The 23,850-nt window shown below is 42.2% G+C and overlaps 1 pseudogene; it reads left to right on the top strand.

Moving 5' to 3' along the window:
* The first annotated feature begins 1,361 nt into the window (after positions 1–1,361).
* On the top strand, positions 1,362–2,268 carry LOC110317167 (annotated as a pseudogene).
* Positions 2,269–23,850: the final 21,582 nt, after the last annotated feature.

Here is a 23,850-nt window from a genome sequence, read left to right as displayed (position 1 = left end):
TGTCACAGAAAGAAAAGAGAACAACAAACAACCAAAGCTATTAAAAACATTGTGCCCTGGAAACAGCTAGAAGGCAAATGATTACTGGCAAGTTTACCATGTTTGCCTCCTCGGGTAAAACTGCTTGTGTTGGGTCAGGAATCCAGAAGCTTATCCAGAGAACAATCATCATCGCTGCTTGACTTATTTGTTCTTTTTTTTTTTAAATATGTATTTATTTTATGTATATGAGAACACTATAGCTGTCTCCAGACAAACCAGAAGAGGGCCTCAGATCCCATTATAGATGGTTGTGAGCCACCATGTGGTTGCTGGGAATTGAACTCAGCAAGAGCAACCAGTGCCCTTAACCACCGAGCCATCCGTCCAGCTATATTTGTTCTGTTACTTTTACTTCCTATGTGTTTGAAAAAAATTTCTCATTCAAAACTTAAAAAATTTTACATATCTTACAGTTGCATTTCAAGAAGGGTAGGTAGAAATGCAGACACTATTGCATATGCCAGCAAGATCTTGCTGAAAGGACACTGCCTGGCAAATATAGAAGTGGATGCCCATAGTCATCTATAGGATAGAACACAGAGACCCCAATGGAGGAGCTAGAGAAATTACCCAAGGAACTCAAGGGGTCTGCAACCCTATAGGTGAAACAACAATATGAACTAACCAGTACCCCCAGAGCTCGTGTCTCTAGCTGCATATATAGCAGAAGATGGCCTAGTCAGCCAACGTTGGGAAGAGATGCCCCTTGGTCTTGAATGCCAGGGCCAAGAAGTAGGAGTGGGTGGGCAGGGGAGCAGGGTGGGGAGAGGGTGTAGGGGACATTTGGGATAACATTTGAAATGTAAATGAAGAAAATATCTAATAAAATAATTAAAAAAAAAAGAAGGGTAGGTAGACCCAAATAGAGTTGAAGTGCAGCATGTAGGGACTCACACTTGGAAGACAAACTCTAAGGAAAGCAAGGAAGCAATGGTCTGGAGCAATAGAGGCCTCACTCAGAGGAAGGAAGTGGGAGATGTGGACCTGGCTTCTGGCAGGGTCTTGTTGAGGGCAGCTTGTGAATGGAGCACAGCAAAGCCATAGTGACAGTGTTCTGAGCTGGGACCATCCACCCCTTTCTTGCTTGTCTTTTCCTTCTGAAATGGACCTGAGCACCTTTCTCCCGAACCTTCGTTGTATTTTGTAAGTATGTGGATTGCAGGCTGCACAGGCTCATGGCCAGGGAAGACTGACTGCCTCACCCGTGTCTAACTGAGACAGGGCACTGTGGTTTGATTTGAAGCTCTTCCTCCTTCAAGAAAAGATATTGAGGTTGTCAGGGGTGATGGGAGAAGGAGGAGATGGTGAATCACTTTTAAATGGCGCCTAAGCTGGACCTGAAGCCTAAATTCCAGGAGGAAGAGCAAGTACTGTTCTTTCATGGGCCCCTTCTTTATGAAGCAAAGTATGTAAAGGACAAACAAGTAAAGTGCTTTATCCATTACAGTGGTTGGGATAGAAATCGGGATGAATGGGTGACAAAAAGCAGAGTACTCAAATTCTTGGGCACCAATTTGCCAAAACAGCAAGAACTTCAATAGGCATAGGGCAAGAAGAGAGGGGCTGCTCCAGGGAAGAAGACATCCGGTCTGCAACAGAAAAATGTTGAAGTGAAAACAAAAAAGAACAAGCAGAAAACACCTGGAAACGGAGATGGGGGCAGCACCAGCGAGGTACCTCAGCCTCCTAGGAAGAAGAGAGCTCGGGTAGATACCACCATTGAAAATGAAGAAACGTTCATGAACAGAGTTGAAGTTAAAGTGAAGATTCCTGAAACCCTGGATGACTGGGACTTGACCCCCAGACAAAAGCAGCCTTTTTTGTCTTCCTGCCAAGAAGAATGTTGATTCCATTTTGGAGTCTCGGGGAAATACAGGTAATAAGGAGTATGCTGTTCATGAGGTGGTGGCAGGGATAAAGGAGTAATTCAATGTAGTGTTGGGCACTCAACTACTCTACAAAACTGAGAGACCACAGTACGCTGAAATCCTCGCTGATCACCTGGATGCACCCGTGTCCCAGGTATATGGAGCACCACATTTACTGAGATTATTGGTGTGAATTGGAGTGATGTTGGCCTACGCACCTCTAGATGAGAAAAGCCTTGCTTTATTACTGAACTCTCTATATGATTTCCTCAAGTACCTGGCAAAGGATTCTGCAACTTTGTTCAGCACCAGTGATTATGAAGTAGTTCCTCCCAAGTACCATTGGAAAGCTGTGTGAGGTGTGTGCTCTCTCTAACTAGTGCTTGGATTTCTGTAAACAGTTTGTTCTTAGTCCTTCTCTTGTACAAATGATGTACTTTGAAGACCGTTAGTGTATAACAGAGTTGATGTTTGTTTTCTGTTTAATTTTATGTTTAATGTTTGCTCCTTTTTTCCTTTCTTTCTTTTTTTTTTTTTTTCATTTCAAAGTTTCTACCAGTGTATCAGTGATGGACAACAGAGAGACATGCTGTAGACTCTTTGCCTCACTGACAAAGCTGCTTTTTTTTTTTTTTTAAAGATTTATTTATTTATTATAGGTAAGTACACTGTAGCTGTCTTCAGACACTCCAGAAGAGGGAGTCAGATCTTGTTATGGATGGTTATGAGCCACCATGTGGTTGCTGGGATTTGAACTCCGGACCTTTGGAAGAGCAGTTCGGTGCTCTTACCCTCTGAGCCATCTCATCAGTCCCCAAAGCTGCTTTTGAATGCTGGTGGTTCTGTTCTGTTGACACTACACACTTTTATAATATGTGTTAATGCTCTATGACAAAATGCTCTGATTCCTATGCCAAAGGTTCACTTCCATGTATATAACTGAACACTCATCCATTTGGGCTTAAAGGGCCCATCCTTTGCAAGTCATCCCTATTGTTCCTTAGGCATTTTATCTCTATTCAATTGTTAAAGAATGGTTATTATGGTTTTTGTATTTGAGTCTGGTAAACAATGTATCGCCTAGCTGCAGTCTTATGGAAAAGTCAATCTTGTAGGAGTTGTTTTTAGATCTTCAATACATTTTTTTCTTTAAATTTCAAAAAAAAAAAAAAAAAAAAAAAGAGAAGAAAAAAGAAAAGAAAAGATATTGAGTCAAGCAAGGTAAGACAAGGATCAGCCAATAATTTGGAAAGCTAAGAAATGCTACTCCCAGCCCTTGGGAGGCAGAGGCAGGTGGATTTCTGAGTTCGAGGCAAGTCTGGTCTACAGAGTGAGTCCCAGGACAGCCAGGGATACACAGAGAAACCCTGTCTCAAACAAAAACAAAACAAAACAAAACCAAAACCAAAACAAACCAACCAACCAAACAAAAGCAAAGTCAGCCTTGGTGACACCCGTGTTGGAATCTCAGCACTTGGGAGCTGAGGCAGCAGGACCTCACATTGGGACCAGTCAGGCTGCAAAGCCAGATGGAACAGAGGAAAAAAAAAATGGCTGAGATAGTTAAGAACTTTCCTTATACTGAAATATTTGGGGATTATTTTTTTCTCCAATCGATATTAAAGGGTGGCCTACAGCATCTGCCCTTCTCTTGTGATCTTTGTGCTGCTGTGTCTGCCTAAGTAGCTGCCCCGTGAGCTGTCAGGGAGTCTCCATCTCCACACTCCAGCTCACATTAAGAGCATTAGGAATAGACGCCTGTACAACCATACCCAGTTTCATGTGCTTCCTGGAGATTTCAGATGCAATCTGTCCTAACACTCTCAGGGCTAGCTGGTACTTCATCTATGGAATTAACATCTCCCTGACTCTACTTGAGAGTTTCAAGGGAGGATCTTCAACATTATTGAAAACTCGATCTCATACGACTGAAGTTCTCTTGGCTTCACATCTCTCTGTTATGTTGTAAGATTATCTGAGAGTCTGGTTCCCAGAGAATAACAGTACAATCTCCTAATGATGGGAGATGGTTTGAGTAGATACTTCCTTGTGATTCTTCAGCTCTCTACAGAACCCTCAAAAGATGAGGTTCTAACTTCCAACAAGTTTTGAGGAAATGAACCCGGCTTAACCTAAGTCAAAGGTCATTTTTACAAGACAGTCAGGGTGGCAGGACACAAAAGGACAGCCCTCATCACAGGAGGTTCTGTACCACAGCAGAGTAAGTGGCACCGTGGACGCAGATGAGACTGGGGACATCGATAAGGGGACACAGCCTTCTCTGTGGTGCTCAGTGCTCCAGACACCAGACACCTGTCCACCAGCACTGCCTCACCTATGGCTTTGTGGATGACCATGATGCAGCGTCGCAGGGGGTATGGGTGGGGGCTGGGGAGGTTGGGGGGGTGGGGGGATGGGGAGGTTGGGAGGTAGGAATGGGGTGGGTGGGGGAAGGGGGATTTAAACTCTTCAGAAGGACGTTTTGCATCGGCAACAACTGGCTTATTTGAATCAGAGCCTCCACTGGTTAATTCTTTAGATGGTTTCTGTAGAAGTTTTTTTTTTTTTCTTCCATTTCTTGCCAGAAGGCAGCATGTGCTTTACTTCCTCGTCTTTTTTCTTCTACTGAAGGAGAAAAGGGCTTTAGGCTAACATTTCTCAATTCAGAAGAAAAGGCTTTGTCAGCACGGAGATGCCTAAAGCATCTGGTCTGACTTCCGGGCTCAAAATCCGCGCTCTGCTGGATACCCCTGGAGCCATGGACCACAGCCACCTCCCCCTTACTGATTTACTTTATCCTGTCTTAGATCAGTGACTACACACAACTGTAGGAATAACCACACATGATCTTAAACTTCTCCATCCTGCCTGAGAAACACTATGTCCCGGTGAGAACATTCACTGTGGGAAGGTTTCTTGCTGTGACTAAGACAGAAAGGTCACAGGTATCTGTCTTAGTCAGGGTTTCTATTCCTGCACAAACATCATGAACAAATTGGGGAGGAAAGGGTTTATTCAGCTTACATTTCCACACTGCTGTCCATCACTGAAAGAAGTCAGGACTGGAACTCAATCAGGTCAGGGAGCAGGAGCTGATGCAGAGGCCATGGAGGAATGTTCTTTACTGGCTTGCTTCCACTGGCTTGCTCAGCCTGCTCTCTTATAGAACCCAAGATTACCAGCCCAGAGATGGCACCTCCCACAAGGGAACCTCCCCCCTTGATCACTAATTGAGAACATACCTTGCAGCTGGATCTCATGGAGGCATTTCCCCAACTGAAGCTCCTTTCTCTGTGATAACTCCAGCTGTGTCAAGTTGACACAAAACCAGCCAGTACAGTATCTGTCCTAAAGTCACCCTCCTAGATACATAGGTTGAATCTGTGAGAATCCTCCAAATACTACTAGTGGTTGACTGCTTTAAGTAGCTGGTCTTTGTGCCCACACAGAATGAACCAGCTCATTAAAATCACACAGACTCCAGGCATAGGCAAAGTAGCCGACAGGCAATCCTACTGTCTCTGTGACCTCCACTGCCAGGTGCTGTTTATACTCCTTGGTGTACCTCTGTAGGAGGTGGCTCTTCAGGTTCACAGCTTTCTGAAATATAAAACTGAAATAGTGCATTAGAACAGCTCTAATGTCAGAGAAGAGAAAGAAGGCAGTGTGAGTTTCTGACAAAACTCACTGGGTTCATCCTGAGAGGCGGGCTGGCCTGAAATGGAATGTGTGANAGAAAAATGGAGCCAAGACAATATTTTACTGATCAAAGCTCCAAGTTTAATGTAGGAACTCAATTTATATAGTGTGGGAAAAAACCCCAGTTCCCAATCCCCAGTCTTTGAAGGCACAGGTGAATGTCCGTGGGTGGGTCCAAGGATCAGGGCACAGATGAATGTCCTTAGGCGTAGGCGGGTCCAAAGGATGTTGTCTTCTGGGACAAACTGGTCTTCTCAGCAGGCAGCGGAGACAAGGCACAGGTGAGCAGCTCTGGTGGATCTGAAGGTTACTTCTGGTGGATCTTAGTGCCTGCAGGGGTATGGGTTTAGAAGGACAGTGATTAGTGTAAACAGAAAGGTAGGCTTGGTGGATAACTGCAGAGAGCTGGGAGACTCCAACAAGGCAGGGTGGGAGGGACAGCAGTGTCCCACGGAAGCCCCTGCCCTGCTGTCCTGCCTGTCTGTGCTGCACTGGAGAAGCAGCACCGGCAGGTCCTTTCTCCTGCCCAGTGCGCAGGCGCCGAGGCTTTGTCTCAGCAGCTCTGTGCTGCGCTGGAGACTTTAGGTCGGCCCCAGAGACAGTGAAGACCCACTATGGGGATGCTGTAAACTTCAGCCAACACCGAAAGTTCTCCAAAAGTCTAGCCATGCTGGTGTGGTGTTGTATGCGTATCGAAGCCTCTGTGAGTTCATAGGTACACCTGCTCTGCTGTGTTTTGAAAACACAGTTTTCTTGAAGTCACCCATGACCTCTGGTTCTTACAATCCTCCTTTCCTCTCTTCCACACAGCTTCGTGAGTCCTGAGGTATATGTAATATAGACATCTCATTTAGGCTGAGTATTCTAAAGCTCTCATTCTCTGCTCATTGACCTCGGTATCTTAATTGCCTCTTACTGTAAAAAAAAAAAAAAAAAAAAATTCTCTAGTGAAGTTTAAGTGATGTAGTCCATGGGTATAACAATATGAGTCATTTTAGTGCTATGCCCACTTAGCAGAATAGTAGCGGGTTTTCCCCTGGGGCCTGTGAACTCTTTGACCTCAGGTTTCCTAGCCTCATTGACAATATTAGCTCTGGGTTCCATCTTTATGCCTTAAAACCAGTTTTTAAAACACAGCTGGATACTCTCATAACACTTGTTTCTTGTACTACTGGGTGTATCTTGCCAGGCAGGTCATGATTGTGAATTGCAGGTGTAGCGATTTGGACCGTAAAGTGTGGTGGAAACAAATTCCTCAAACCCAGTGGAAAAGGTTCTAATAATACTTTTATTTATTCATAAATGGCAAAAAGCAAATAAATGGTAAAATGGGCCCGCATTCGTTCGTTCACACACACACTCTCTCTCACTAACCTTTCCAGTCGGGCAGGCGTATCCTCAGCTCCCGGTGGCACGCAGGTAAGGTGCGACTCCATGTTCCTTGCTTCGGATTCACTGGAGCTGAGCCGAGGTGTGAAGGCTAGGGCCACGCAGATTTATTTCTCGACCTGAAGTTTCTCGGCTGGGCTCTTGGGAGTTGAGCCATTCTGCCATGCCAGACTCGAGTTTTTAAGCTAAATTCAGTAAATTACAACAATGGCGTTCCATACATTATTTCATGCTCTTCTTTGTCACTCATATGAACACACATGTTCCCTAAGGCCTGTTTTTGATAGTTATCTAGGGCCTCGGGTGGGTCCATGGCGTTGCCCACTGCGGACTAGCGTGTTGGGCATGAGTTATTCTTTATCACTCACATCCATTCTATAAGGCTTCATACTGGGGCAAGTTTAAGGACTACTTTTCTCTTCTGGTACTGTATATAATACCTTCCAGCACTATGAGTGTCAATGAGCAGGCTGAAGCTTGCAGTTAAGTACTAGCTAGATATTACCCATGTTCTATGTCATAAGTATATGGTATCTTCAGCAATAGGGTCATACGTTTTTGAGGGTAACCAATAGCATTGACAGTAACCTGTAATGTTGGGGAGGGGGCTTCTATGGGACCCTCACAGAAGGTCAAACATAGGTAACCCATTCCTAGTACTAGGGATTTTATTTGGTAACATATGGTGTCTACGTGGGTATAATAAAACATTGGGATAAATTTGTTCTAGTCAGGATTCTCTAGGGAAACAGAACTGATAGAATGATTTGGGAAGACTATCTTATCTATCTATCTATCTATCTATCCAGGATTGATTAAAATACAGAGCAAGAATATATTAGAATGGCATACAGGCTATGGTCCAGCTAATCTAGCAATGGCTACCAACCAATGGAAGCGTCAAGAATCCAGTAGTTGTTGAGTCCATGAGGCTGAATATCTCAAGCTGGTCTTCAGTATTTGCTGGAATCCTGAAGAAGGAGGTTTCAATGCCAGGGAAGAAAATGGATTTGCTAGGGAAAGTAAGAGCAAGGAGGCAAAGACAGCAACCTCCTTCCCCGCGTCCTCTCTGTGCACTCAGCTGAAGGCGCAGGTTAAAGGTGGGTCTTCCCACCTCAAGACGTCTGTATTAACGGTGTGTGGGTCTTCCCACCTCAAGACGTCTGTATTAACGGTGTGTGGGTCTTCCCACCTCAAATGATTTAATTAAGAAGTAGTTTCTCACAGGTGTTGTAAGACCCCCAACTCAATGTGTTTTCTTAGACCCCTGGAAACAAAGCTCAGCATAGAATTCCTTGTTCTTTTGCCTTCAGCCTGAGATACCGGTGACCACTAAAACTGGCTCATCGCAATTGACCCACCCTGGTGCCTGACTCATTGTGTAAGGGACTAAGAATGTTTGCCAAAGATAGCCTGTAACCCTTCCGAAAGAGATGAGCTGTAATGCATCATCCCCACTCTTATGATGTTTGCTTAGCTTCCCCACCAAGAATGTTTGCCGAAGATAGCCTGTGGCCCTTCTGTAAGAGGTGGGCTGTAATGTATCATCTCCATTTTTATGATGTTTACTCAGCTTCTCCTTTCCTTGTGTTTTTATTTTCTTTAAAAACCCTCAATTGCAACTGCTGAGGGTCGATCTCCTATGAGCTCGACCTCAGCATGCTGATTTCCCGATTAAACCTCATGCATATTGCATCAATAATGGTTTCTCTCGAGTTATTGGAGCATTATCTCATCCTAGGACTTGAGCGAGGGTCTCCCCAGAATGGGGGTCTTTCAGTGTACCTAGCCACATGGGCTTTAGTTAATTCCAGATATAGTCAAGTTGACAACCTAGAATAGCAATCACAACCTCTAATTAAGGAAGTGAAAGACTTGTACAATAAAAACTTAACGGCATTGAAGAAGGCATTAGAAGTTGGAAGATCACTCGTGCTCACATATTAGTAGGATTGTCTCGAAAAACCAAAAAAAAAAAACCCAAAATAAATAAATAAATAGATAGATAAATAAATAAATAAATAAATAAATAAAAGATTGTGAAAATGGCTACCCTACCAAAAACAATCTACAGGATCAATACAATCCCAATAAAAATGCCAACACTATTCCTTACAGAAATTGAAAAAAATAATCTTAACTTCATATGGAAGCAAAAAAACCCTGGTATTGCTAAAAGGATCCTGAGCAATAAAGGAACAACAGCTGGAAATATCACCATCCCAGATTCCTGAACAAAAAAGGAATGGCTGGAGATATCACATGCCCAGATTTCAATCGTTACTACAGAGAGCTATGACACTGAAACAGGATGGGATGGGCATAAGGACAAATACACTAATCAGTGAAACAAAACAAAAAACCCAGACATAACTCCATACTGACAGACACATGATTTGACAAAGAAGCAAACAAAACAAAGGAAAAAAGAAAAACCATTAGAGAGAAGACATCATCTTCAACTTCCTGGTCATACTGAATACCTGCATCTAAAAGAATGAAAATAGATCCACATCTATCATCCTGAGCAAAACAACTCCAGATGGATCAAGGATCTGAAACTTAAGACTGTACACCGTGATGTGATAGAAGAGAGAGTAAGGAATAGGCTTGAACTCATTGACAGAGGAAAAACTTTCTGAATGGGACCCTGGTGATGCAGGTATTAAGATTAACAATGAGTAAATTGAGCCGAAAGGTTTCTGTACAGCGAAGGAAACCATCATTTGAGTGGAGAGGCAGCAAACAAAATAGTAGGAAATGAGAGCCAAACCTACTTCATCTTGGGCCCGGCCTTCATCTTAAAAGAAAAACAAAACAAAACAAAACAAAACAAAAATCTACTCAAAAACATCTCTAAGTAAATATTATGCTTCTTTAAGTCATTGTATATTAAATATTTATTTTCTAAAACAATAAATGAGAAAAGAAAAACCTTGACCAAAACTACAGATCAAACAAATCAAAACTCAACCCCCATTTTAATATATATCCACATAAGTAAAGAAAAACACATTCACTTTTCTAAGATAGTATCTGATACTTTTCTATGACTTTTAACTCGTTATTTTTAAGGGAAATGTTCATATATACATATACACATACACACACATATGTATATATACTACAAATTAACAAGAAGCAAATACAAAGCAAAGCTTCCTTTTACCTATTACTTTTGTTAAGGTTAGTACCTAAGAGTTTTTATCAAATTGATGTTAAGTGTTATCTTCTAACTTTAATTACATATGCTACTTACTGTTGCCCTAGTAAGTTTTAATAAATTTGTGTTATTATTCTCAGTTACTGAGTTGTTTTTGGGAAGTCACTGTAGCTTATTTGCTAACCCAGGCCAACAGCCCGTGTCATGCTTAACACAAACCAAGAGCATTAATACACTTCAGGAGAAGACTANACACATGGAAACCTCTGTTTTTCTTGTGATCACATTTTGCTGCTATGAAGCAGAGTTTGTATCATAGGCCCCTTACTTTATTTGACTTGAAGTCTCCAAATTCCATTTGTGACTCCCTTCTTAAATCTCTTTCTCATACTTTGATAAAAAAAATAGCTGTGAAAATTATTGTTTATATAATCAGAGTATGTATATGTATATGTATGTGTGTATGTGTATGTCTATATATGTATATGTATATGTATATGTATATATATATATATATATGCGTGTGGTATGGTTCTCTAAAATCATCATAATTAATTTAAATTAAGTCTCATTAGCTATGATTTAAGAAACAGAAACTCGGTTATGAAAGTTCCAAAGAATTTACTTTTTTATTTGTTGTTTGACATCAATGTATTATTTTGGTCTCCTTAGTACTTTTATGCATAAAGTCTAGCTGTATCAATGCTTTGTTTTATTATTTCATAAGCCATTGAAGACTACCTCTGATATACATGTGTTGATGTTGTAGTTGCCTACAGTAATTTATTTTGTTGTTGTTATCAGAATATGCTTCACATACTTAAGTTAATGTAACTTTAAAGCAAAATAAATACATTTATAATATGTTTTATTTAAAAAACAAAAACAAAAACAAAAACAAAAACAGCCCGAGAAGTTGACCTGCAGCTAAACCCAAGCTGCACCAAGTACCAGGAAGGACCCAAGGCTTGTTCTTGGCCCATACCCCAGAGTTACTCCCTAGCTACTTCCTAGCAATAGTTAAATCAAAGATTAGTCTGATTGTTTCAGAAGTAAGTTCAGACAGTTTTTGATTGTTCATGTTTCAGAACACACACCTGTTGGCTTACAATAGTCATTCTATTAGATACTTGACAGACTGTGCAGACTCCCCCCGCCCCCAACACTTACTTCCAATCCATATAAAACCTTGTCCTGCTGAGGGTTTGCGTTTGCGGCTGCTGTGTCTTCCCATCCTTCTATGTCAGGGTTGGGTTGGAGGAGAACCCAAGCCTGAGTTTGTAATAAAGAGACCTTAATGCCATGACATCAGAAATGGCTCCTTGGTAATCTTTTGGGGTTCACAAATGCTTCCTGGCACAACAGAATAAATAACTTTGCCAAAACTTTGTCCATCTAAAAGAGGGATAATATCTAGAACGTACAAAGAACTATAAACTCTAGACACCAAAAAAAAAAAAAATGCCAATTTAAAAGTGAGGCATGGATCTAAACAAAGAATTCATAAAGTGTGGAACACAAATGGCTGAGAAATGCTTGAGACTGTCCAACATCCTTAGCTATCAGGATAATACAAATTAGAGCTGATTTAAGACTTCATCTTACCCCAGGTAGGATGGCCAAGATTAATCAAACAAATGATAGTAGATTCTGCTGAGGCATCAGAGAAAGGGGAACCAGTATTCATTGCTGCTGAGATCAAAACAGGTACAGCCACTATGAAAATCAGTGTGAATGTTCCTCAGGAAGCCAAAAACCAGCTTACCACAAACCCCAACTCTACCGTAACTCTCAGGCACCCAAAGCACTCTACCTCTTTTTATAGAGACACTTGCCTGTCCATGTTCACTGCTGCTCTATTCATACTAAACAGAATTAGAAACAGCCTAGATGCCCACCAACTGATGAATGGATAATGAAAATATAGAACTTTTATACAATGGAATATTGTTCAGTTGCCGAACTATAAATAGACCTGGAGTAATCATCCTGAGTGAGGTGGCCCAGACCAGGAAAGCAAACCTTGTGTGCTTCCTTTTACATGTGGTTGTTTGTTTTTATGCCTTTTATGTTTCCTTTAGAATACCTATAATGACCCTCAGAGTTGGCTCAAGTCACCCCCAAAACAAGTTCTCAACACATAGGAGATTTATTGACCCCAGAGGGACAAAGGACAGGGAATAAGAGACAAGGATAGGAGAAAGAGGATGAAGGAGAAGGGGGTGGGGAGGGAACAAGGAAGAGGGGCAGTGATACTTGTCCTGGAGGTGGGGTGACAAAGGACTGCCTCTGGATAGAGAGAGGACAGACATGGCCATAGGAAAATGACAAAAGGGGGAAGCCCCGTGTTGGAATGAGGGGATTCCTTTTCATTGGGAATGCTAATTTGGTAAGTCAAAGGGGGCTTTCGATTGCTGGACTTCAATACTTGGATAGCTGGAGGAGTCATCTCCTGGAGGAGTAGCTGGCCAAATAATAGAAAAACAGACCTCGGTGGCAAGCTTTAGGAATGTCATTTAACGCTTTTTAGCAAGGCAGAAGGAATGGGGCAGAAGGGCAAAGCCTGTTAGAGACATGCTTACCATGCTTGGGCTGGCCAGAGTCCCTTCAATACCTATGGAGGTTAGGATGTTGTGGGAGCATTCACAAGAGAAGGCTACTCAGAAACAGTTTAAGCCAATAAAAAGTCTTTATTAGCCAGATGGCTACCACGGTGTGTTTCAGACCACCCTGTGCCTTTCTCAGGGCGAACTTTTAAGCACAAAATCACACCCTGGGTTGGCATGGCTCAGTTAGCAAGAACAGTTAAGCCAGAAGCAGAGTTACAGGAACCAAAACCAAGGTTAGTACATTTAGAGACCTTCTCAGAATAATGGACTTTGATGGATTCTCTTTGTTTTCATTTTGGCAGGTGGTACTGGCTATGTGCTGAGCTTTATGGCCATCAATGGTATCAGCTGTGTTAAGGTTTGGGGATCTGTTACAAGGTAGGTCATAAGAGACCATAGCGAGTGATGGGATCTTCTAAGGATGATAAAGTAGATTATAGGGAAAAAGAGGAAATTGGAACCAACCCCTGTGTTGTGTGGCTTGTAACATAAGAATCTGATTGAGTGGCCCCTGGGCTTCTCCCAGCCCTGTCTTGACACTCAATCCTTGCTTTCTGTGCTGGTATACAGAACGAACCCTGCTTAGTTGTCATTTATCTACAGAAACCGGCTCAGCTCTCACTCTCCATGGTGATCCCTAGGGTGACTGTGAAGTTCAGGTTGTCCATTCCTGTGGGAGCTTGGAGCTGCCTCGTGATTGAATTGGTGTCAGATGTGTGGAGACTGAAACACTGTGGAGTGAATGGATAGGACTTGGGCTCTCCCAGCCAGCATGTATATATATTCACGACAGCCTATTTCCATTGATATTTCTCATTACCCTGTCATAGTGGGTCTCATTACATCTTCTGTGTGTCATCCTTGCTCATACCCACTCCTCTGCTCTTCAAACCTCTCCTTTCTCCCACTGCTTGCCTTCCTCCTTCTAAGTAGTCTGTATGTTCATGCCATGCACATGTATATGCACATATATTTAGATCTAGAGTCCCTCTTTGAGAGAAAACACACACTGTTTGCCTTTCTTCCCTCTTTATTACTCTCTCTCTCTCTCTCTCTCTCTCTCTCTCTCTCTCTCTCTCTCTCTCTCTCTCTCTCTCTTCACTCTCTGACAGAAATGTGAAGCGAAGCTTATGCCAGAAGAAAGTTTTTCTCCTTTGGACCATTAAGACAGTTCGAGACTAAAAAGAGGAGCAGACACTGGTAGTGTATTTAACACCTGCCAGCACTGTTAGACATTAGAGGTAAGTAGAACACACACACACATGTGTGTGTGTGTGTGTGTGTGTGTGTGTGAATGTAGTGTGTAACTATGTACATGTGTGCAGATCCACATGGACACATATATAACACCAAGGCACTGGGTATCCTCTATTACGCTTTGCCTATTTGTTTGTGGGAAGGTCTCTTCTGAAACTTGGAACTCAGGTTTTTTTATCTGCTAAGCTAGAAGCCAGCAAGCCTCAGAGAGCCAATGGTCTCCACCCCACTGGGTGCTGCACTCCTTTCGCTTGTTCAGCAGCAAGTGCTCTTAAGCACTGAATTACCACTAGGCCTGGGAGAGAGGGTCAGTCTCCGTCTTTGCCTCTCTGAGGTGTTTTGTATTTATTATTTTTCGACAATTTTATACGTGCTAACAATGAATGTATTTAGAGCATGTCCACTTCCCATTCCCTTCCTTCTACCCTCTGGATGCCACCCAACCATGTCCTTCTCCCACTTCAAACAAAACAAAACAAGAGAGGAGATGAAAGCGGTGGGGGGATGTGCTGGGAGTAGGTGGGGAAGGCGGAGAATGCTTGCGTGGATACCTTCCAGATACTGTGTGTACATGTATGAAGTCGTCTGGTAATAAATAAAAGGGATTTATAAAATCCCACAGTTTAGCATCTGCTTTGTATGCAGGCATTTGTTTGGTCCAGAGAGGCTGTGGGATAGTGCTGGGGACTGAACCCAGGGCTCTGCAGGTGCTCTACCCCTGAGCCTCGTCCTCAGCCAACACTACAGGTTTTAATAGCTGTCTAGCTACAATCAGACCCTGTTACTGGCTACGCAATTTATTTTGAGCTTTTCAGAATTGTAAGAGATATTTTATGAGGCAGAGGCAGGTGGATTTCTGAGTTCAAGGCCAGGCTGGTCTACAAAGTGAGTTTCAGGGCAGCCAGGGATATACAGAGAAACCCCGTCTCGAAAAACCAAAGAGAGAGAGAGAGAGAGAGAGAGAGAGAGAGAGAGAGAGAGAGAGAGAGAGATTGATTGAGATTATTATTTGGTCCTTAGGTTTCCAGTTAATTGTTTGAGAAAGACAACTGGCAATGGAGCCAACAGAAGGGGAAGATGGCTTGAACATAACGGGTTGGCCCACAGAAGCATCAATAAAGCTATAATTAGGCCTGAGGTGTAGCTCACTGCTAGGAGTGTGTACTAGCTTTTGTGATGCCCTGGGTTCTGTCACTAGTACTAAAAAGAAAAAAAAAAAAAAAAGCTTGAAGCTGTGCTAACAACTAAATTGTCTTATTTTCTGTTCAAGACATAGTGTGTTTCATACCTAGGGCCTCGCACATAGTAGGCAAGCACTTGGCCGTTACCCACAATAAATGTTACTTTAACTATTTATCTCAGCATCTTGTAATTTTAAAATTATGTATAAATTTTCGATTGCTACAGCCCTGAGGTAATAGTTTTAAAGCACAGTCCATAAGAACCACGATGGAATAGATAGCTGCACTAGAATCACCTCGGGCAGGACACTCCTGATTCTCTCGGGTAGATTGTCCTTTCACTTCAGACACTTGTGGCAGCAAGCCAAGCTGCTCATCTTCACAAGCTAACAAAAATGAAGGCGCCTGGAATGATTTTCAACCTCTCCGCAGATAACAATGGACTGTGGTGACTGACTTTATTTTTATTATTTTTATTTTTTTGATGTTGCCATGGTAACATGTGTCCCCCCCCAGAGCGCACTAGGAGCCAAGTTCCTGCAAGCCAACCATTAATAATAAGCCAAAATAGTTATGTAGAGATGTATAGACAGAAAGGTTTAGCACTGCCCCTTACCAGACAAATGAGCTTTAGAATCAGGTACCTGATCGGACAAAGTTTAAACTAAGTGAGGCTGGCATAGATATTGTACCACTCAGTCTGTAAACTCTCTGGGATGGGATGTGTGTCTTTTCTAGTCAGTGCCAGAGACTTGCTGGGACCTAGTAGAACCCTTGACGGCTGCCCACTCCGACAGCCAGGGCATAGGAAGACTCAGGGTTGGAAATGCTCACAGGAATGCTTTCTTAAAACGTTCCGGAGCTGAGGACACGCGCTTTGTAACGCACAGTGGAGATGATGGAAGTTTTGATGACATCTGAATTCTGCTCCCTCTGTTAACGCAGCCAAGCGCTCGTATCCTCAAAAGCATTAGGAAGCCCGTGGCGTAACGTAGTCACAAAGACTGGTAGTGTTCTCCAGTTTCTGCCACAAGGTCACCATCCAACTGTTACTTCTTAGATCGTTGGATGTAATTGAAGACTTGTTCCTGTTCAAGACACAGCTTTAGGGGCAAAGAAGCAAATGCAGTCTTGAAGAGAAGCAGATAAACAAGATAAACCTTAGGTTACTTCAAGAAAAAAAAAAAAAGACTAAAATCCCGTCTAGGGGAAGGGTGAAGAAGCCATTGGTTAGAGAGAGGAGACTGGTGGGAGTGGTCACTGTGAGACTTGGGTTATTCGGAACTGCAGAGATTAACAACAGGAAAATAGAGTCCTGCTTGCAATCTCCATCTCCCAGGAGGACTTTCTGTTCAGCGTGTGTAGCTAGCTAGGGACCATGGTTGCTGAGCTCCCTCTAGTGAGAAACGTGGTCCTCACAGGAAGATCACAGCTATGCATCCGGGTAGTACTTCCTTTCTCTCTTAGGAGCATTCGATACGCTTTCTTCCTTTTTAACATTTTTATTTTATTTTTTAAAGTGTGTGTGTGTGTGTGTGTGTGTGTGTGTGTGCGCGCGCGCATGTGCGCGCACGTGCACGCGCACGCACCTGTGGAGGAGGTCAGGACAAGATGTGGAATCAGTTCTCTCCTTCTACCATATGTATGTATCTATTAAGTTGTTGGTAGGTCATGCATCTATGAATTTTTCTGTTTGAGAATACAGTCAAGAACCCCCCTTATAAAGAATTCTCCCATCATGGTGTTTTCTGCACATTTGTGAGTTTGTGTTGGGCCACATTTGTAGCTATCCTCTGCGGCCTATGACCTCTTGGGACTCACGGGCTGCAGGTTGGTGAAAATTATGTGGGAGAGTTCTGAGATTTAGTTGTCTTACGTAGTTGAGACATTATGGTCTTTGGTTAGTGACGCCCCCCCCCCCATTTTCCCCTGATTATACAGTGCACAGATTTCCTTCCAAAATGAGGCGCTTAAGGGAGTGACTGTTTTTGTTCAGTTCCAGCATAACTGAGCACACTCAGCGGGAAAGTGTGCTTCCTGATTACTTAGCACAGGGACAGATCATTATCTTGATTTCACTTCTCAATGGGAGTTAGTCATTAAAGTTACCGGTTCTTGGTAGAAGTGAAAAAAATTGCAGCAACATTTATTGAGCAGTCATATACTGTGATACTTGGCATCTGTCATCTCAGGAGATACTCAGCCTCATAGAAACGTGGGAAGGTGGCCTGTGTCCTCGAGTTACTAATGAGTAACCAGAAATGGGGGGAGGGAGAGGGAGGGGAGGAGGGCCAAATCTCAGAGGTAGAGCCAGCACAGCAAGTGATACAGCATGTACAACCTTAGGGAGGGGAAAGGGAAGCCCACAGTGCAGGGGCAAATGCCGCATCTCCAGGCAATCCTTGCTTTTGATTTACTATCTTGCATCTCTGCTTTAAAGATTCATTTTTAAGTGTGTTGTTGGTTGTGAGCTGCCCTAAAGCCATCCTAAGTGGGTGTTTGGAGGGTCTTCTGAAATGCCCATGGAGGCCAGAGGAGGACATTGGCTCTCCTGGAATTGGAGTTAGAGGCAGCTGTGACCTGCTCAGTGTTATGGACACTGAACTTGGAGTCCTCCGCAAGAAGAGCAAGCAGGCTTAGCCATGAGCCATCTCTCCAGCTCTCAAGAAATTCCCAGGGCGATTTCTTGCAAGGACTTGTGTGAAATTAACTGTAAAGTGCTAATTAACCACAACCAGTCGGCGGCATGGTTATAGTTCACTATAATTGTTAGCATGGTGATTTGGCGAGAGGAACAATGTATGCTAATAATACTAAGTTCAGGGTGATGGTGAATGACTTTCATTTTGAATTCTGTAACTGAGTTCTAGAGTTTTCCTCTTGTTATAAAGAAACATTTTTCTAAGAAAACTAGGGCTTTTTACACTATGTCCATTGGGGAACACCATCTGAGAGATTTTATTTTTCTTACTATGAAAAATGACCTGCACATGGGAAAATGAACAAAACCACAGTCTACAGTCAAACACTTGCCACAGAGCAAATCCATCTGCGTTGACTGTTGGGGTTATGAAACAGAGCTGTTAGCACCCACCCTGGACTTATCCTCAGCTCCCTGCCCCCACACCAAACATTCTGGATTTTATAGTAATCACTCCCTATTTTCTTCCTTATTTTCTGACTATATTTTTACTACCTAAGTGTGCACCTTCGACACCATGGTATACTTTTGTCTGTTTTCGAATGTTACAGAAATGGAACCGTTTCTGGTTTTGTCTGACATGTTTGTGTTGACTCCACATTGTTCTGCATAACGGCCATCCATCGTTGCTGCTGGGTAGTATCTCATTGTGTGTCTATGCCAACTTTGTCTATCCTAGGGCTGTCAACATTGTCAGTCTCGGTTTTATTTTATATTATAAACAAACTTTAATTTATATGCATTTTATATTTATGAAATGCATTGTATAAATTATACAGTTATTATACGCAGTGCACTGCTTCCATAGTCCTTATTCTCATCTCTCATGGTCACTTGTATTAGTTTTAGTCATTTGGATAAATGTGTGCTTTGTATGGATGCATACACCACAGTGTTGGAACGGTACAGGACAACTTTTGGGAGTTAGTTAATGCTTATCCACAGATCTTGAAAACTGGTGCTGATCGAATCCTATCATTTAAAAGATTAGTTTTCATTACATTAATTAATTAATGCATTTGTTTGTGTGTTTATGTATACTCGTATGTGTGTACACATGCATACATGGATACTTGCCAAAAACCCATGTTGATGGCAGAGGACAACTTGTGGGAGATGGGTTTCTCCTTCCACCATGTTGGTTCTGGGGACTGAATTTAGCTCATCAGGCTTGGCAATAAGCTGCCTTTCTTCTTGAGCCATCTAGCCAGCCCAGATTCTATCGTTTTAAGCTTTATTATCTGGCATCCTTTGTTGATGGTTGCTTTGTTTTAAATGATGTTTTTATATGTTGCCCAAGCTGGTCTCATTCTCTTAGGCTTAAGTGATCTTTCTACCTCAACCTATTGAGTGGTTGGGACTACATGTGTACCAGCAGGGCCAGCCAGAATACTTTAAAATAAAAGGTGTGTGTGTGTGTGTGTGTGTGTGTGTGTGTGTGTGTGACTGCACAGTGTGTACAAGTGCCTGCAAAGGCCAGAAGAGGGCATCAAATCCCTTGGTGCTGGAGTTAGAGGTGGCGGCTGTAAGCTGCTCACAGTTGGTGCTGGGAGCTGAACTTAGATCCTCTGGAAGAAGATAAGTAGGTGCTCTCAATGTTTGAGTTATCTCTTCAGTGCCTGGAACACCTTTCAAAGGGGGAAATTTCTTACCTAGTATTGAGTTAGGTGGTAGTCCTCACTAATACATACTTTTTTTTGTTTTCAAGATAGTATTTAATAGAATATTCCCACCAATGACAAACTTTCTCAACGTTTTTCATATACTTATGTAAAATCAGTGCCACTTATGCTAATTATTACCCAAATTGATAAACAGTTTATCCCAGTGGAAGCAAATAACATGCCAATTTGTGATAGCTGAAATAAAAAAGGAAGTATCCCTGAGGGTAAAGCTGGAGGTGGACCATGTTTCCATTTCTTTTCTTTAACCATATTCTTTGCACATGTCTCCTTTTCTGTCTCTCATTAGAAAAGAACAGGCTTTTAAGAGATTAAAAACTAAACTTGGCAAAATAAAATATAGTAAGATGAAACAGAAATTTTCATATTGAAGTTGGAGACAGTAACCTAACAGGAGGAAAAGAGTCTTAAGAGCAGACACAAGAATCAGAGGCCCATTAATTCTCATAGGCAGGAATCCCATAAAAATACTAAGCTAATATCTATAATATATATGCATAGGACTTCATGTAGATCCACATAGGCCCTGAGCTTGCTGCTTTGGTCTCTATGAACTCATATATGCCTTGCTTAGTTGATCCAGAGGCCCTTGTTCTCCTGGCGGTCTCCATCCCCTCTGACTCTTAACAATCTTTCTGCCTCCTCTTCCACAGGACTCTATGAGCTCTGAACAGAGGGAGTTGATTGAGACCTCCAAACTAAACTCTTGGTTCACATGTCTGGCTGTGGGTCTCTGCATCTTTTGTCTGTCTGCTGCTGGAGGAAGCCTCCCCGATGGAGATCTATGAGTCTAGCAGAATATCATTAGGAATTTTTTTTTAAATTTGTTTTATTCCAGATATGTTTGGTTTTATCCCAAGTCTTCAATTCTTAGTTACCTAAGCAGTGTCTAGTATGGCTTCCATCTCATGGAGTGGGCCTTAAGCCAAACTAGAAATTGCTTGGCTACCCCCATGACCTCTGTGACACCATTGCTCTAGCATATTTTGAAGGCAGGAAAGAGTGTAGGTCAAAAGTTTTGTGGCTGGGTTGATGTTCATACTTCTCTTTTGGTAACCTGAAGAGCACCTTCCCACACTAAGAAGCAGAAAAGGTAGAACCTAAGGGTGAAGGCTCCATGTAGACATCAGCTTCACTTCTCTACATTCAATAAGTTGTGTGGTTGTTGTTCTCAGCAATGGGGCCCAGCTTTCAGTTTTTACAGAGCAACTCTTTCTCTTAGCATGCCTTCCCCCCCCATTATAGACAACTCAGTTGAATACAACCCAGTCCTTCCTCTTGATGCTTTGCTTGGCTACAAGAGATGGTCAGTTGAGGACAACTTTCAGTTTCATCTAGAGACATACACACATTAAAATCCAGGATAGCTAAAATAATCAGAACAATAAAAGAACTGCTGGAGCTATCACTTAACTTCAAGAGTACTACAGACCTATAGTACCCGCATATAGTGACCTCCATGATATCGTCATAAAAGCTGAAATGTTGATTAATGAAATCAAGTTGAAGACCCAGACATTAACCCACATACTTTTGGACCACTGATTTTTTTTTTTTTATAAAAAAGCCAAAAACACAGTGGGAAGAAAAGGCAGCATCCTCAATAAATGGTGTCAGTCAAACTGGGATGGTTGACCATAGAAGAATCCAAATAGGTCCAGATTTATCACTGTTCACAGAACCCAAGTCCAAGTGCATCAGTGACCTCAACATAAAACCAGATACACCGAATCTGATGAAAGAGAAAGTGGGGAATGCCCTTGAACATGATTGCACAGGAAAAGCCTTTATGAATAGAATACCATTTGTACAGGCACTAAGATAAACAATTTTAAAAAAGTGATCTCATGAAACTGAAACGCTTCTGTGTGCAAAGGTCACTAGCATTCAAAGTGGCAGCCTACAGAATATGAAATGATTTCTCACCAACTATGCATTTAAAAGAGGAATAATATCCAAAATATATAAAGAACTAAAAAAACTAGAAAATAAAAGAACCTAATTAAATCTGGGATACAGATCTAAATAGAGAATTTTCAAAAGAAGAAACTCAAATGACTGAAAAACACTTAAAGCAGTGGTTCTCAACCTTCCTAATACTGCAACTCCTTGATACAGTTCCTCAGATTGTGGAGAACCCCAACCATAAAATTATTGTTGCTGCTACTTCACAACTGTAATTTTCTACTGTTATGAATTGTATAAATTTAATATACAGATAGTCTTAAGTGATCATTGTGGAAAGGTCATTTGACCTTTAAAGGGATTATGATCCACAGGTTGAGAGCTACTGACTTAAATGTTCAACACCCTTAAGTCATCATAAAATTTAAAACCAAAACTACTTTGATATTTTGTCTTACACCTCTCAGAATGGCTAAGGTCAATAAAACAAGTGACAGCTGACTCTGGTGAGGATGTGGAACAGGGGGAACATTTACCCATTGCTGTGGGAGTACAAACTTGTACAGCCAATATGAAATCAATGTGGCAGTTTCTCAGAAAGATGACACTCAACCTACCTCAAGATGCAGGTCTACTTTTTTTTGGCATATACCCTTCAGGAGTCTTCATCCTATCGCAGTGACACTTCACTTGCTCAGCCATGTTCATTGCTGTTTATTTGTAGTAGCCAGAAATTGGGAATAATCTTGATGTCCCTTAACAGAAGAATGGATAAAGAAAATGTGGTACATTTACACAATGGAATATTATGCAGTTGTTTGAAAAACATAAAATAATGAAATTTGGAGTTAAGTGGTTGGAACTAGCCAATATCACTCTGTGTGAGGTACACACAGACCCAGAAAGACAAATGCCTATTTACTTTTTTGTGAATATTAGCTATTAAGTCAATGTTAATGAAGCTACAATCTGCAGAACCATAGAGATTAGGAATAGAACAAGGGGCTAGTGGGAACAGATAGATATCCCTAAGAATGGGAAATAGGATAGATGGTTATGGATGGATGAGGGTGTTGGAATAGGGGGATCAAAAGGGAAGTGGAGCAAGGATGGGAATACAGGAAGAAACAGCTCAAATTTGAAGAAGCAGCTTTCCATTTGAGGGGTCAAATGGAAACTTAATACAATAGAAGCTTCCTACAATATACATATATGAGAAGGTAATCTAAATGAAATTGCTAAATAACAGGGGAAGCAGACATCCAACAGGCCATCTCGTGTCACCAAAGCTTTCGGTACCAAGGTTGGGTTACATCTAATTGCATTTTTGGCTAACAAGTTTTTCCAAACAACTCAGGCTTTTGGCAAGACTACAGGCTGTTCTCTACAAACTGATGACAGGTCTCCACTGGGGAAGCCAACACCCATTCATTGACTAACTGCACATGGAGAAATTGAGCTAGTGTCTTCACCCTTGTGTTCTAGTCAGTGTCTTTGGTACAGAAAGGTACTCTGCACACTACCAAAAGTGACACGAACACTAACCCAGCCACACGAACACTAACCCAGCCACACGAACACTAACCCAGCCACAAAACCTTTAATCTACAATGGCGTCCTGCCTGCAAGATGTGCTGGGGCAATGGTGGCACAAACCTTGTAGGAGGAACCAACCAATGTCTGATTGACTTGAGGGCCACCACATGAGATGGAACCCATGCCGGACACTACTTGAATGGCCAAGAACCTGAAGCTAGATAGGCATGAAACCTAGAGGAAAACCAAATAATGCTGCTCTAAAAATAAAATGACTCCTAACGATGTGCTATTTTCATAGGACAGTGCCGTAACCAGCAGAGGCGCTTCCTGCTACAGAAGACAGGAACAAATATGGAGACCCACAGCCAGACATGATGCAGAGAGAGGGAGACCATGGGATCCCCCACCCTAAACTTGATGTCTCTATCAAACCCTTCTTCTCGGGGCTCAGGGAACCTGGCAGAAGAGGAGGCAGAATGAGTTTTAAGAGCAAAAGGGGGTGAAACCCCAGGAAAATAAGGTCCTTTAAGTTCACAGGATCACTGCACATATGAACTCACAGAGACTGTGGCAGCATGCACAGGGTCTGCATGGGTCTGCACTGTCCTTTATACTATGCCTTCCAGTTTAGTGTTTTATTATTATTATTATTATTATTTTCTTTATTTACATTTCAAATGCTATCCCGAAAGTTTCCCATACCCCTCCCCCCACCTCTGTTCCCCTACATACCCACTCCCACTACTTGGCCCAGGCCTTGCCTTGTGCTAGGTCATATAGAGTTTGGAAGACCAAGGAGCCTCTATTCCCACTGA

This window comes from Mus pahari, chromosome 2 (genome assembly GCF_900095145.1).
Source record: "Mus pahari chromosome 2, PAHARI_EIJ_v1.1, whole genome shotgun sequence".
Lineage (NCBI taxonomy): Eukaryota > Metazoa > Chordata > Mammalia > Rodentia > Muridae > Mus > Mus pahari.
This window is presented reverse-complemented; position numbering and strand designations above follow the sequence as displayed.